The sequence below is a fragment of the Macrosteles quadrilineatus genome, unplaced genomic scaffold (assembly GCF_028750875.1).
Source record: "Macrosteles quadrilineatus isolate MER2022 unplaced genomic scaffold, UCM_ALF_1.0 Scaffold_59__1_contigs__length_746527, whole genome shotgun sequence".
Classification (NCBI taxonomy): Eukaryota; Metazoa; Arthropoda; class Insecta; order Hemiptera; family Cicadellidae; genus Macrosteles; species Macrosteles quadrilineatus.
In genome coordinates, this window is record NW_026542652.1 from 387,979 (window position 1) to 402,748 (window position 14,770).

Here is a 14,770-nt window from a genome sequence, read left to right on the forward strand (position 1 = left end):
TAATAATGTTTAAAGTTTTAAAGATTAGGCATAAGAAAGAGTTTCGATAAAGGCCTAAGCAAGCATGCTGTTTTATTCAAAACCTATTCAAAATTTCACAACTTTAACCATTATTATCTTTGAAACGGTTAGGTTTATGAAAAAAATCACAATAATTAAATCGTCTTAAAATTGCATTTTCTACCGGAATACATCATGATATACAGGGTGTTCCATAAGAAAAATCAAAGTTGGCGGCCATATTGGAAAAATGGCGGCTAAAAAAATTGTATTGACTTGACCACAATTTTTAAAATAAAAAATCCAAGGCAGTTACCAGTTAACTTTTTTTGATTTAATTTTATTTTACCAGTTAAATTGACATTAATGTTATTTAAGGTCAATAAATGAGAATAGGCGAATTTATTATTCTTTACCTTACCAGCAATTAATTACATCAGTTTTCTCTCATAAAAAACATTATTGTTATGCGTTTAAAAAATTCAACAATGTGTGTGCTATCACATAATTTAACATTAACTCCATACCTCTGTTATTCATCTCTAATCATTCTGCATTACTCTGTTGTGGGTTTTCCTTCATTCCGATCATCTTTACATGGAGCACACAGTGCAGTCTTAACCTCATATCCTCCTTTCCCTGTCTACAACTAATCCACCGGAAGTGTCAGTTTTATGCAACACCGGAAACAGCACAGTCATACCAACATTCATATGTCACTTCGCCAGCTGACCATGCTCATTGTTTGAGTGAATTGTGCAACAGTTTGTGCAGTTGTGCATTTTGCGGTTACAATATTGAGTTAAAACTGCCTTTTTGTAGCGATATTTTTTTTAATTTTCCTAAAAATCGTGGTTATAGATTGTTTGGCCTTCACCAATGGTTAAATAATAATCCAAGTTCCCAGCATATATTTTTATTTGGCAGTTAAATGTTTTGCTGCAGCTTCATTTTCAACGTTACCCGCATATTCCTCATCTTAAGTCATTAGATTACTATTATTCTGTTGCGTTTTGTACTTCTAGTCTATGTGTGTTATCCCCTTCAAGAAAGGGGCAATAGTAGTCCCAGTTGACTTCATCAACTACATCGGATCGGATATCATTGTATCTAGAATCTAGATTTTGAATGATTTGGGACGTGAAATTTAGATACTCCTAAAGAAACTGTTTCCAACAATGTAGTGAATAGCAAAGTGAGCCGTGCGACTTGACGGCTCAGGTCTTCTATTACATATAAGTTTTTTTTTTTAGGCGGAAGTGTCCGCTTGTTTCATTCGCAGGCCGTTGAGCTTCTAGAAGGTTCTCGAACGTTCCAACGTTACAGTTTTCTCGTCAATTTCCGGTTTTGTGGGGCCGTTTGGGTTGTCGGCTACAGCCAGTCTTCTTCTTGGGTTACGTCTACTGCTCGACATCTTTTTCCCCTTTTCTCGTTGGAAGTTGAATTTAAGTTACCATGTCGTCTTCGGACACTATGTTGTCTTCAAGTTCATCAAAGGGGCGAGCTACAAACATGTCTTCGTAAATATTGATTATGTTGGGTAAGTGATTTTATCGTTAATTAATCAATTGAGTTAGTTTTTTCTGTTGCTCCACACACTGGCAGGATTACCACGTGTGGCCACAATGTTAAAGTTTTATTTTCAGTTGTGGTAAGTTTGTTTAAGTATTTTATGTTGAGTAATTACTTTGTTCTAAGTCAAGTAAACTTTCAGCGATTTATTTAGGTCCTTGGATCTGAGACTTGGGACTGTACGGTCTCTCACCTGAATCGAACCTAGGTTTAGAGAAATGTGAAATTTATTATAGGCTAGGCCTATTCTTTGTCCCAGTGTAGATTCTTTGTTCAAGTGTAATTTCTTTGTTTAAGTGTATTATCTTATATATGTAGGGTCATTTTGTTGTAAAAGTAATTTTTGGGTAACGACTGCAAGTGGTACTGTTTTATGTTAGTTTTACGATGTAGGCTAGGGCTTCACACTATCTAAGCCTTGTTACCAGTAAGACTGAATTTTGTTCAAAACTAGCCTAACTAGTTGAAGTTCATATTCTTCAAGAGTCAAACTATGGCCTAGGCCTAGTACAGATTTTCAATCAAGGGTGCTACCTTAACCTGTAATTGAAGTAGGCCTGTGTTTTACAAGATATTATTGGATGTGAATTATGTTGAAAGGGCTCCCGGCTATGACTGACACCAGCCTGATTTGAGACCTGTGACGAGGCCATGAAGAGAGGACCGAGGACCACACACACACACACATCCTGCTGACCATGTAAGAAGCTACTGCTGCCGGAGTTTGGACAGTGCTGCCGGAGTTTGGACAGCGCTGCCGGAGTTTGGACTCTGCTGCCGGAGTTTGGGCTGTCTATCCTATTGGTGATCCATGCTGCGCCACATCGCAGGTTGTCATCGGTGGAAGCCTACCTACTGTGACCATCCTACAGTTATGCCAGGTGGTGTTGTTCCATTATTACTCTGGCCTATTACAGACTCAGTTACTAGCCAAACTAACAAATTTCAACTCCATTTTGATACGTTCCGTTCTACTCGTCAAACTGTTAAATAGTGTGTGGGACATCCTCGGTCCAGCCTCAATTGTCACAAATATCCAATGTCTTTTTTAACACCTTTCAATTAATTCTTTAATGTGTCAGCAGTTCCTTTGTGATTTAAACTTAGTGTAATAATTTTGATACTCGGCCTAGCCTAGTTAGAATTTATTTCAGTTTTCTTGACCGGCCTAGTGGGCACAATTGGTTAATCTTTGTCTCTAAATTTACTTATTCGGCCTTTCATTCTAAATTTGCCCCTAGTGCCTAAGTTAGGTTCTGATTTAAATCTTAAACATTTTATTTGAAATCTTGTCGTTTTGACTTTGTAAATTTTCATGTCACGACTTACGCTCGATCGTTAATCGTTCAACTGTTTAAGGTGAACTTTTCACCTATTTTGTAGGCCTAACCTTTTAATATCATTCTGTAATCTTTATGTAGGTAATTGAATTTATTAATTTTTTACCAACAAATATTGAGTAGGCTAGTTGTAACTTGTAATGATTTGTAATTGTACTTGTATATATATATTTTGACTGAGATTAAATGGTATTTTGCAATTTCTGTGTTGTTTAATCACCTCCGGAACTTTGTGACTGCTTATGACGGTTGGGCAGCCATGGGCCGAACCTGGTTAGGTTAGGTTAAGGGTCTAGTGCGTTACAAAAGTCATTAATTTGACTAATGTAAAATTTTTATTCATAGTGAAAATTTAAAAACATAAATGTTTCTACTCTTATTATGATATAAAGTATAGAATAACAATTGGTTATGCAATTCATATACTACTTTACTCACTAATAATTGATGGTACAGATTAAGCAAATAACTTTAGAAACACAGACATAACATAAGAAATACACTTTAACCACAAATGCAAATTATAAACAAAAAATTTAAACAAAGGAAAATCTAGGAAATAATAATACAAAAATTAGCTACTATATTATTTAAAAAAAAAATAAACTTTCATAATTATTTGCGAATCTACACGGTTGAAGCTTTCAATTTATCAATTAATAAATAAATTCGGTCCAGTAGAACTGAACATTTAGTTAAACAATGTTTAATAAATATCTGTAGTTTAGTATTTTCTCACCATTATAAAATATGAGGTAGGTAAATGATGAGGAAATCGACCTAAGTGGTAGTGATATTCTGAAAGAGAATAAAATTCAGTACAAATTACTATTGAAAATACTCAATAAGGCGGCCAAAATTTGTCTCCAGTAAAAATAAATTTAAAAATCCCCGTTTTCAATGTAAGTGATGGAAAACAGGGTTTTCCACAATAAATCCTAGCAAACAAAACTTTCACTAATGTTTGCAAATCTAAATGGAGTGAGCTTTTCAAAAAATCGTTAATATTAAAGAAATTGGGTACATTCCTGTTAAAGGGAACATTCATGATTATCGATGATTTTTTCTCTATATATCGATATTAACAAATTGAAACATATCAGCTGACAACTACGATAAATATTGTTCAGTATCAACAAACGATAATGAAATGAAACTGTTAAAAAAAACCTAATATAACTAACCAAACTAGCTTTGTAACATTCCATGTTTAACTTGCCTTTTCTGTTATCAAAAGGAGTTTTTAAATAGTACAGCAAGTTTGGTTGGTTATGTTAGGTTAGCTTACAACAGTTTCATTTCTTAATCCATATCATAGACTATTTTAGCCTAAACAGTTCAGTTGTCAATATGTAATGGATCGGTAAACAAAAATATCGATATATCGAGAAAAAATCATCGATAATAGTGAATGTTCCCTTTAACAGGAAAGTAGCAGAAATTGGTTTAATAGAATGTGTCCAATACTGTATAACCACCTGTTATAATTTATAATGTGTTTGCTGTAGAAGATTGTCAAGTGACCAAAGTGAAGATACTCAATTTAATGAGGAAAGTTGGGGAGCAATCTGGTCTAGTGGTAGAGCGTGGGAGTTCGCCCCACAAGGCCTCAGGTTCAATCCTCGCTAATCACGAAGAGATTTTATTTCAATGATGAGCTCTTGCCCCCTCTAGACACAGCTTAAAGTTATGTGGAAAACGGTTCTGAACCAGAGTCTATAGGAATTAAAACGCTTAAAAATGTATTACATTTGTAAATCCTTTGTTAAAGTAGTTCTTTACAATATGAGGGGAAGTGCAACAGCATTGCAACACCTCAGCAACTATCAGATGACCCGCGAGGAACGAGACCTTGTTGCTACATGTGTAAACTGTGTTTACTACGTTTGCTGCGGGATACTTGTCGCAATCTGTACTTTATACACCTTGTTAGCTTGTAAGTACTAGGTACACGTGAAGTATGCTTTATTAAATACCTCAGTTATTTAGATTTTTTTCTAGGACGCTAGGCACGAGTCCGGGATTGTTTTTCGTATTACTTCAGGCTAGATTGAGGGGTAGCTGCATTATCACTTAGATCAAATACATTGGTGATTTGGGGGATTTGAACCCGGGACCTCTTGGACCAAAGTTCCGAGCTGTTTTTTTTTCTTTTATTGGACATAACTGCTATCTTGTTTATTGTATTGTGCTGCTGTATTTTTACTAAATTTTACAAATATATTTCTTCAATATACAAAAGACAACTGCGGTTTAGGAGATAAAAATATCTATCATCTGCTAGGATCAAGAAAGTATCATATTCTTTTTCAAATGCCTGTCGTCATCATTGAAATAAGACATTTACACTTACACATGGATAGCAGTTAGACATTAAAATATTTAAAGGCCTTATGAAACGTTTATTATAAACTAGCTGAACACAGACGTGATAATTAAATGTTAGGAAAACAACACTTTTTCTGTTGATTCTGTAAAACTAAAGGCAGAGGGATATTTTTTGAATTGCCACAGCAACCTAGAAATCCTATCTAACAACCTATTAGATGGCAATTGTGTACAAATGCCTTGTAAAATTGTATCAATATACTAAACAGTTTTGTTGTTTAATGTGTTTGTAGACACAGCTGTTGTTTTCTTCGGTAAAGTAAAGATTGTGTATTCTGTTGCACTTCTATTGATGGACATCGCCCCTAAGCTGTGCGATCATCTTCAGTGAGAGGCGAGCAAACATGACGAAACCCACATTGTTATCTTCATGTTTTACTTTCGCTTTGACGAAGAGTAACATCAGCGATTTGAAGTGCTTGAGGCTTCGGCAATGGAGTATAAAGAATGATGAGTTTGTAGCGCAAGACGTGGAGTATCGTTGACTTTTGCAATACATTTAAAGTACTAGATTGAAAATTAAACATTTACCTACGTTTATTATTGAATTGAGATAGGGATTTTTTAACCAAGCCATTATGGAACGACTTATTGTGAGCTGTAGCATTTTTTATGTCACGGCAACTATCTAAGAAAGATTAAGCAAGAAAATAAATTTTTAGACACTAGTGTGATATGTGACTGGCTCATAGAACTTTGTTTTCAAATTTTTTTTAATGGCTCGTTATAGATTGAATTTCTACTACATATCCGAAACTTATTAACAAATTTAAGAAGAGATTTGAAATAAAACATAGACCTTTATATCTCCCTCCGTTAAACAGCCATTTCCTCACTATGCTTATTTGGTTTATCATTAACTAAATGTAATGCGTTTTTCTATTTTAAATTTTTGCATCTTATTTTAGTAAATAACTTATTGATCAGCATTGTACGTGTTATTAAACTTACGGAAAGTAAATAAAGGAAACGTCTTATAACACTTAAAACTGATATATTTACGCTTATATTGTTACTCACAAGACGGTAAATTAAAAAAAAAGGTGGTAAGTGGTGATCGATTTCGATTGGACACTCCAATCATTATCAGACCCAATAGACGAATGACCAATATCAATGACTAAACAAGTGTTATAAGACGTTTCCTTTATTATTTATTTTCCGTCTTTTAGTTAGTAAAAAATCATTTTTTTTAGGTTGAAAGTTGTTACTTACACTATTGAACCTTTACGTTTATTTATTGAAGCTATTAAAATGGAATATGATTAATAAATGTGGACTTTTAAGCTTAACTATAAAGTTTCGTCATGTATGACTCGTTAAAGAATATATTTTCGTTTGAAACTAGTTTTATTAATAAAAAAAAAAAAATATTTTTCTAAATTTTACAAAACTGTTTTTTCAAAACCTCTTTCTGAGACGTATTGTGAACCAATCAAACCAATATAAAACTGATACTAAGCAAATACATAAATTAATCCATTAAACAACTACTCCATCTCCAGAACCTCATATTTTATATCACAACTTAATTAAATTGTCAAGACTATGCAAAAACCGACATCTCTTTCTTGCAGTATTCGTACAATTTTAATTACAAGACATGTCAAGATCGTCCGGGAGTCTGTGAATTCCTACACACGCTTGGCGTTCCAGTAATACCAACACCAGCAGAGTTGTTATATTAATTGACCAGACCTCCGACCTTGGGCTAGCACTAATGTTACCATAACCATATATAAAGCGATACAGATCTAATAACACGATATTACCTAAACCCTGTATATCACATGCGTGTTTAATAAATATACGTTAATAGCCTTGATTTAATTAAAGCAATTTTCCAACTGGGATTTTATCATGAATATTGCGTGCAATAAAAGTACATGGTTGTGTAAAAAGCTTACTAAAAATGCATACTGTACAAAATTAAAGTTAACGTGGAAGATCAAATTGGCTAGAATATAAGATACGTAATGGAAAAGGTTTTGGCTAAAAATATTTACAAAAAGTTTCTTAAGTTTCTTGCTATAAACATTGAAACAAAATTGAATACTCAAGTTCGTGAAAAAAAAGGAATTTAGAAACATTATAAACATGTTCCACAAATAAAACATCCTTCTACAAATTAATATTCAAATCTAGGGATGATGACCTGTTTACATAAATGATAAGTTTTTTTTTTGGTCTGGTTTATCAAGAATACAAAACAGATTTTCATTGATCCAGTAAAAATGTTTTAACCTTTTAGCAATCTTATAATGTCTATTTAATATTCCAAGTAGCCTCATCACTTTGTATGCAACTATTTCAATAAAGCATATTGGTTCAATAAAGTAGAACGAAATTAGCAATTGATTGACATTTAAAGTGCATTCGTCGCTACGTGTATTTGATTGTCTATTTTGTGTTGCATTTGCTGAAATATTTCCTAGAATGCTAATGTAATGGATTAAACAAATTAGGTTAGTATTTTATCAAGAGATTTTTCAATAGTGAAAATCGTATAGTTTTTTTATTTTTTTTTGTATTCGTTTAGTGGATGCAATTATCAAAATTGTATAAATTCCGCGTTGTCGAGTTAGAAATGTTTGTATTATCTTTAGGTGCATTCTGAGTTCTGTTCAATAGTCCAGCGCACGATGCTATATTTCCCTATCTTCAAGGTACCATCATGTTCATGCTTATTGTATATAGGTCTAGTACGTTCATGTTCAATGGTCCATTGCACTGTGTTACATTTTCCTATCTCCAAGGTACCATCATGTTCATGTTGATTGCATAAGTCTAGTTCCTTGAACACGTCCATGTTCAAATGTCCAGTGCATTATGTCACATTTCCCTATCCTCAAGGTAACATCATGTTCATGTTTATTGTATATAGGTCTAGTTCATTGAACACGTATATTTTCAATAGTCCAGTGCACGATGTTACATTTACCTATCCTCAAGGTAACATCATGTTCATGTTTATTGTATATAGGTCTAGTTCCTTGAACACGTATATTTTCAATAGTCCAGTGCAAGTACATCCTCCACTGTTTAAGAGACGATCTTCATGTTCATGTCGATTGTATAAGACTAGTTCCTTGAACACTTCCATGTTCAATTGTCCAGTGCATTATGTTACATTTCCCTATCCTCAAGGTACCATCATGTTCATGTTTATTGTATATAGGTCCAGTTCCTTGAACACGTCCATGTTCAATTGTCCAGTGCATTATGTCACATTTCCCTATCTCCAAGGTACCATCATGTTCAATTGTCCAGTGCATTATGTCACATTTCCCTATCTCCAAGGTACCATCATGTTCAATTGTCCAGTGCATTATGTCACATTTCCCTATCTCCAAGGTACCATCATGTTCAAATGTCCAGTGCATTATGTCACATTTCCCTATCTCCAAGGTACCATCATGTTCAATTGTCCAGTGCATTATGTCACATTTCCCTATCTCCAAGGTACCATCATGTTCAAATGTCCAGTGCATTATGTCACATTTCCCTATCTCCAAGGTACCATCATGTTCAAATGTCCAGTGCATTATGTCACATTTCCCTATCTCCAAGGTACCATCATGTTCAAATGTCCAGTGCATTATGTCACATTTCCCTATCTCCAAGGTACCATCATGTTCAAATGTCCAGTGCATTATGTCACATTTCCCTATCTCCAAGGTACCATCATGTTCAATTGTCCAGTGCATTATGTCACATTCCCTATCTCCAAGGTACCATCATGTTCAAATGTCCAGTGCATTATGTCACATTTCCCTATCTCCAAGGTACCATCATGTTCAAATGTCCAGTGCATTATGTCACATTTCCCTATCTCCAAGGTACCATCATGTTCAATTGTCCAGTGCATTATGTCACATTTCCCTATCTCCAAGGTACCATCATGTTCAAATGTCCAGTGCATTATGTCACATTTCCCTATCTCCAAGGTACCATCATGTTCAAATGTCCAGTGCATTATGTCACATTTCCCTATCTCCAAGGTACCATCATGTTCAACTGTCCAGTGCATTATGTCACATTTCCCTATCTCCAAGGTACCATCATGTTCAAATGTCCAGTGCATTATGTCACATTTCCCTATCTCCAAGGTACCATCATGTTCAAATGTCCAGTGCATTATGTCACATTTCCCTATCTCCAAGGTACCATCATGTTCAAATGTCCAGTGCATTATGTCACATTTCCCTATCTCCAAGGTACCATCATGTTCAAATGTCCAGTGCATTATGTTACATTTCCCTATCCTCAAGGTACCATCTTGTTCATGTTGACTGTATATAGGTCTAGTTCCTTGAACACGTATATGTTCAATAGTCCAGTGCACGAAGTTATATTTCCCTATCTTTAAGGGACCATCATGTTCATGTTGACTGTATACGACTAGTTCCTTGAACACGTCCATGTTCAATTGTCCAGTGCATTATGTTGCATTTCCCTATCCTCAAGGTACCATCTTGTTCATGTTGACTGTATATAGGTCTAGTTCCTTGAACATGTATATGTTCAACTGTCCATTGCTCGATGCTACATTCCCCGCATGATCCAAGGTCCGATCTATTGCAACTCCTAACTTCCTACTGTTTACTACACTTGTTCACAATGACCGTTCTCCATTCAAATGATAGTTATCGACGTAAAGACGTACTGTAAACCTTGTGTTTCAGACTGAAGTTACTGATATGGAGTGAAGCGTGCATGACTATTCAGGGCTGGCAGGTTTTTTGTTCAATACATTGCACTCATCATTAGGATAAACACTAACATTGTATTTTTATTTTACAAGTTGAGATTCAAAACTTTTATTATTTAATGTTTTTATACCAGTCAATACGGCACATGTGCATTTGATATAACCCAGATTTATTTTGCAATTATTTTACTACGATATAGTTTCTTCATAGTATTTCCAAACGGCTGTTTTATTATGAAAATAAACTATTAAAACATTTTTAACAAAAAAGTGCAATATATTTTGGTATAAGCCTTCTTCAGAAACATAACAAAACAAATATTTTTTTCTGAAGATGGCTTATGCCGAAATATATTGAACTTAATTTGTTAATAGTGTGTTAATAATTGACCACTTAAATTTATTTATATAAACTGCAACCTTATGCCATAAAATAGGCTATGCAACTAATCTTATTGTATTTTAAATCACGTTTCTTGGGGGTTTGTAACTGTTTAAGGCCAGCAGACAAAAGTGTTTAAATTGATTAATTTATTCGAAAACTTTTTGACTATTTCTCTTGGAAATTTACTGATTACCATAATTAAATAAGGACCAAACACATATAGTTAAAACTTTGTTCAACACTATATACATACTTCTTGGAATAATTTTTTCTTACAGTACAATACTCTGAACAAACAGACAAAACCTCTTGCTCCGATGGTATACCCTTTTATGTGGCAATTGTAGTAATTTTAACAAAATGTAGAAATATACGTAATTTAGTTTTACAGCTCTAGACCGCCCTCGCATTACAATTCCATACTTGGACTGACCCAAATGTGGTCCAAGTGCGTGAACCGCGGCCACAATTGCGTATTGGACCAAAATACCGAGTTTCGTCAACAAATTGCCTATCCGCTCTAGGCCAGAATGGCTTCATGAGAAGGTTGACTGTATTTGCTCATCTGTCAGGCCTTCAAGATGATTACGTTTTGAAATTGTACATCTTCTCGTTGATAAGTTTGGAATTGGCGGAAAGTGTTAAAACGCGGTACGAAAACGGGGACGACCTTAAAGTTTATTTGGTTGTTGTATACAGGGTGTCCCTGAACGCTGTACCGAGATTTTAAGCTATTAAAGATACATCTCTTAGCATCTTTGGTGCTTGGATCTTACATCTCTGGACATACATGTCACTTGTCCGTGAAACAGTCAAGGCCTTCAAGTTAGTCTAGGTGAGCCAAAGTTCCATCCGATAAGTTTACAGTAGTTCTTCCCAAGAAAATTTCTAAAACTAAAAAAAAACAGCTACCATTCAGTTTTTTCACAAAGCTATTTTTAACTAAAAACGGCGTTTGTTGTACTGAATTTAAATTTGGAGCATACACGAATAACGCAATGTTTTTGTATGATATGAAGTCAAATATTGATGTACACAGTATCTTAAAAATGAGGTGTGTCTCCCTTATTTATGGACAGTTCTTCTTCAATTTTGTATTGTTAGAATTGTATGAAAATCGTTTAAATAAAACATTATTACAGTAGTTTTGCTCGCCCGCGTAGTTTTAATGAGTTTTAAACGCCGCCATTTTGAAACCACATGCTAAGGAAGATCACGGTTTTGTAATAGTTCTTGGAGCTATTTCTATGCATTAAATATTTTCGGGACACTTTTTGCCGTAGTGATGAACTATATGTTGATTGATTGTAAGAGGGTGGACTCATGGTCCAAGCACGTCAACCGAAGCTTATTGTGCATATGTTCCTAAGTCACTTGACAAAGCGGGCTTTCTTGAATTGATTATTGCCGCACTCCAGTATTTTAACCAAACTACACACAATAGTGTGCTTGTATTACCTACATTTAGCCTTAAATTAAATATAAGTTGATATTTACACCAAAATAAAGGTCTTCTTGAACGAAAAATAATGCCGTAAACCAGACCTCCAATAGAAATTCGAGTAAAAACGATAGCTGGTCATAGATTTATTGAATCTGCAATGCTCTTAGGGGCGCCCACTAGAAGACAGAAGATGTGCCTTATCAAGTTTTTAAATTACTTTTTTTATTTAACATGAGTTATATTAAAATGAGCCCGCACTACATGAAACCACACCTCAACTTTTAATTTAAATACATTTAAGTTTAAATAATAAAGAATTTTTTGAACATTATTCAGATTTTGGTATACAATACTAGATTATAATATAAGCCAAGTGGAATTTTGTTCTATTAAAAACCACTAACATTAGTTATATAACACTTTCTAAACGGTAACCGCATTCAAATCCATACAATCATCGACTATAACATTTGACATGCAGACTTCGTATCGAATCGGGAATAACAGCTGGAGTTGATGGTCTTTACAGAACAATTCATCGCAGAGAACAATCCCTGAACCACATTTGAAGAGTCATTTGCCGTTGTAAATGTCGGGAAGCATTGTTTATCGTACGAGATACAATTGTCGACCTACATAGCTACAAGCAGACGTCATAGGTTAGAGTTGGCTAACATGTAGAATACGCTGTGGAAACGTGAGCTAACAATATACAAATACGATAAGAAGAAAAGGTTGAGGCAATAATGTAAATGATAGTAATGCGTACAAATACCTCAGTGTACACGGATTGCAAAAAAATATATTATCATTTACAAAAACGTTTTAAATTCACCATTTTATTTCATACAAATTTATTCATTCCAGTACAGGATCAATAAAGGAATGGCGTCAAGGATTAGTGTAAACATTAGTTATTATGTGCAATTTTCCATATGCAATAACTTTAGTTAAATTTACCTTAATCATCCAATAACTTAATCATGTTACAATTTCTTGCTCAAGTTTTTTTTTACTCAAATTTTTGGCATAGTAATAAACTTAAAGACCTTTAATTTGGTGAGCAAATCAACTTATGCTTGCATTCAAGAATTTCTTCTGAGTTATTGTGGGACGTTTTTATGATATGATAGAAAACTGATGGTTAGGCGATTTTTAAGCGATGTGTTTATAGATATAGACATATTTTATTGACACAAAACGTTCTTTATAAAGTACATTTCATACATAAGAACAGGTGTTTTGTCATAGTGATGTATTTTATAGTAAAATTAATAGTTAAAATAATTAAAATAAACTCATGTAGGATATCAGAGAATTTTTATCTACACTATAGGGTTCTCCAAAAATTCGTCAAGTGAATAGTAGGCTTTATCAATTATTTTATCTTTGAATTGAGTAGCATTTAATTTTTTTTAGATACAGGGGTAATTCATTGTACAATCTAAGTCGCATATATTGAGGGCTGTTGCCAAATATCGTCAACTTGTGATGTGGTAATCTGAAATTATATTTATTCCTTGTGTTATAATAATGTGTAAATTTGACTTCATCTAACAGATTTTCCTTGGTATTATGTATCCAATTTAGAATTTCATTTATGTATAATGCAAACATCATTTATGTATAATATTTGACTATTAATACAACAACTTCAGTATCCAATAGTCAATGGTATAATCCAAAATGTATTTATACACCAAATGTTTTCGGTCAAGAACATCATGTTATCTCTTATCGTTTAGAACATATTAAACCCGTGCAAGACTTTGTGTTCACTCTCTGTGTGTGGTCTGACATACGGTAGAATGGGTTAACACATCAAAAGTTGAGGATATGAGACAACTCAATATTTGATCACAAGATAACATTAAACTATAAATGTCAGAATTTTGGTTATTAAAATTCAAAACAATGTGCAAATTCTATCGCTTAATGAGTATTTTTTATTCATGCTAGTGTTCACAAAATGTGTTGGAGGTTTTTTTCTGGGTTCCATTTCATTTTTTTCTATATTTATGTTATAGCTGATTGACCATTTTAGCTTATTAACAGCTGTTCACTGTCCAGCTGTTGTTTTATAGGTAAGTGGATGGGATGGAATAACTTCTTCTTCAAAATCTAAATTTTTTGAACGGTGTATAGTAAAACAACTAATAATTTGATATCCATTAATGATAAAAAAGGAACCTTTTAAATTATTCATTTTAAACCACGTAGAATCGGAACGTCAGCATTGTTAGAAAATGTTTCTTGTAATTCAAATTCCGCGATCCAAGGTAAAGCGACGCCGATAAAGTTCCGTTTGTACAATCAACCTGATTTATAGAGTCACGTTTGTTGTTCAGATTCCTTGAAGGAATAGAAAATACCATTCCCAAAATAATATTCTGATAAAAATACAATTCGAATGAAATAAACAATTAAAATTTCTAAAAAAATGATAGACAGAATAATTTATTTTTTTATTTTTTACTACCTACACATTTTTTATAACTTAATTTGTATCCAAAATAAAACACACCCGTTGATAATTTAACTCTTTAAAGTGTGAAATAATTATTCAATTTCATTAATGCCTCACTTAATACATTATTGACAAAAAATAAATTATTTAAGAATGGCAACAACCCTAACAATCAAAATGTATTAAACTAAGTTATCAAAATTGTCTATCTAATAATATTTGTTATTACATTTATTAAGGAAATTTGTTAGATTTACTTTCTGACTCGTCTGTTATAGATGAATTCCTTCATAGCACATACAGTAATATGGATTCAATGGATCTATATTTGCTTCATATCTCCAATTGATTTCCACACTTAATTTAAACTTAATATTCTTTTCTTCCTAAATTTGAGTTTGATCAATCAAAAAACATCATAATCAGCATCATTCGTGTTATTAAAATACCTGAAAGTACGAAA

At 33.4% G+C, this 14,770-nt stretch overlaps 1 long non-coding RNA gene across 1 annotated transcript; it reads left to right on the forward strand.

Annotated features, from left to right (window-relative positions):
* Positions 1 to 1,382: 1,382 nt before the first annotated feature.
* LOC128981943 (uncharacterized) lies at positions 1,383 to 3,112 on the forward strand. Its single transcript, XR_008489523.1, has 2 exons — positions 1,383 to 1,540; positions 2,173 to 3,112. It is a non-coding gene; the product is annotated as an uncharacterized LOC128981943 (long non-coding RNA).
* Positions 3,113 to 14,770: the final 11,658 nt, after the last annotated feature.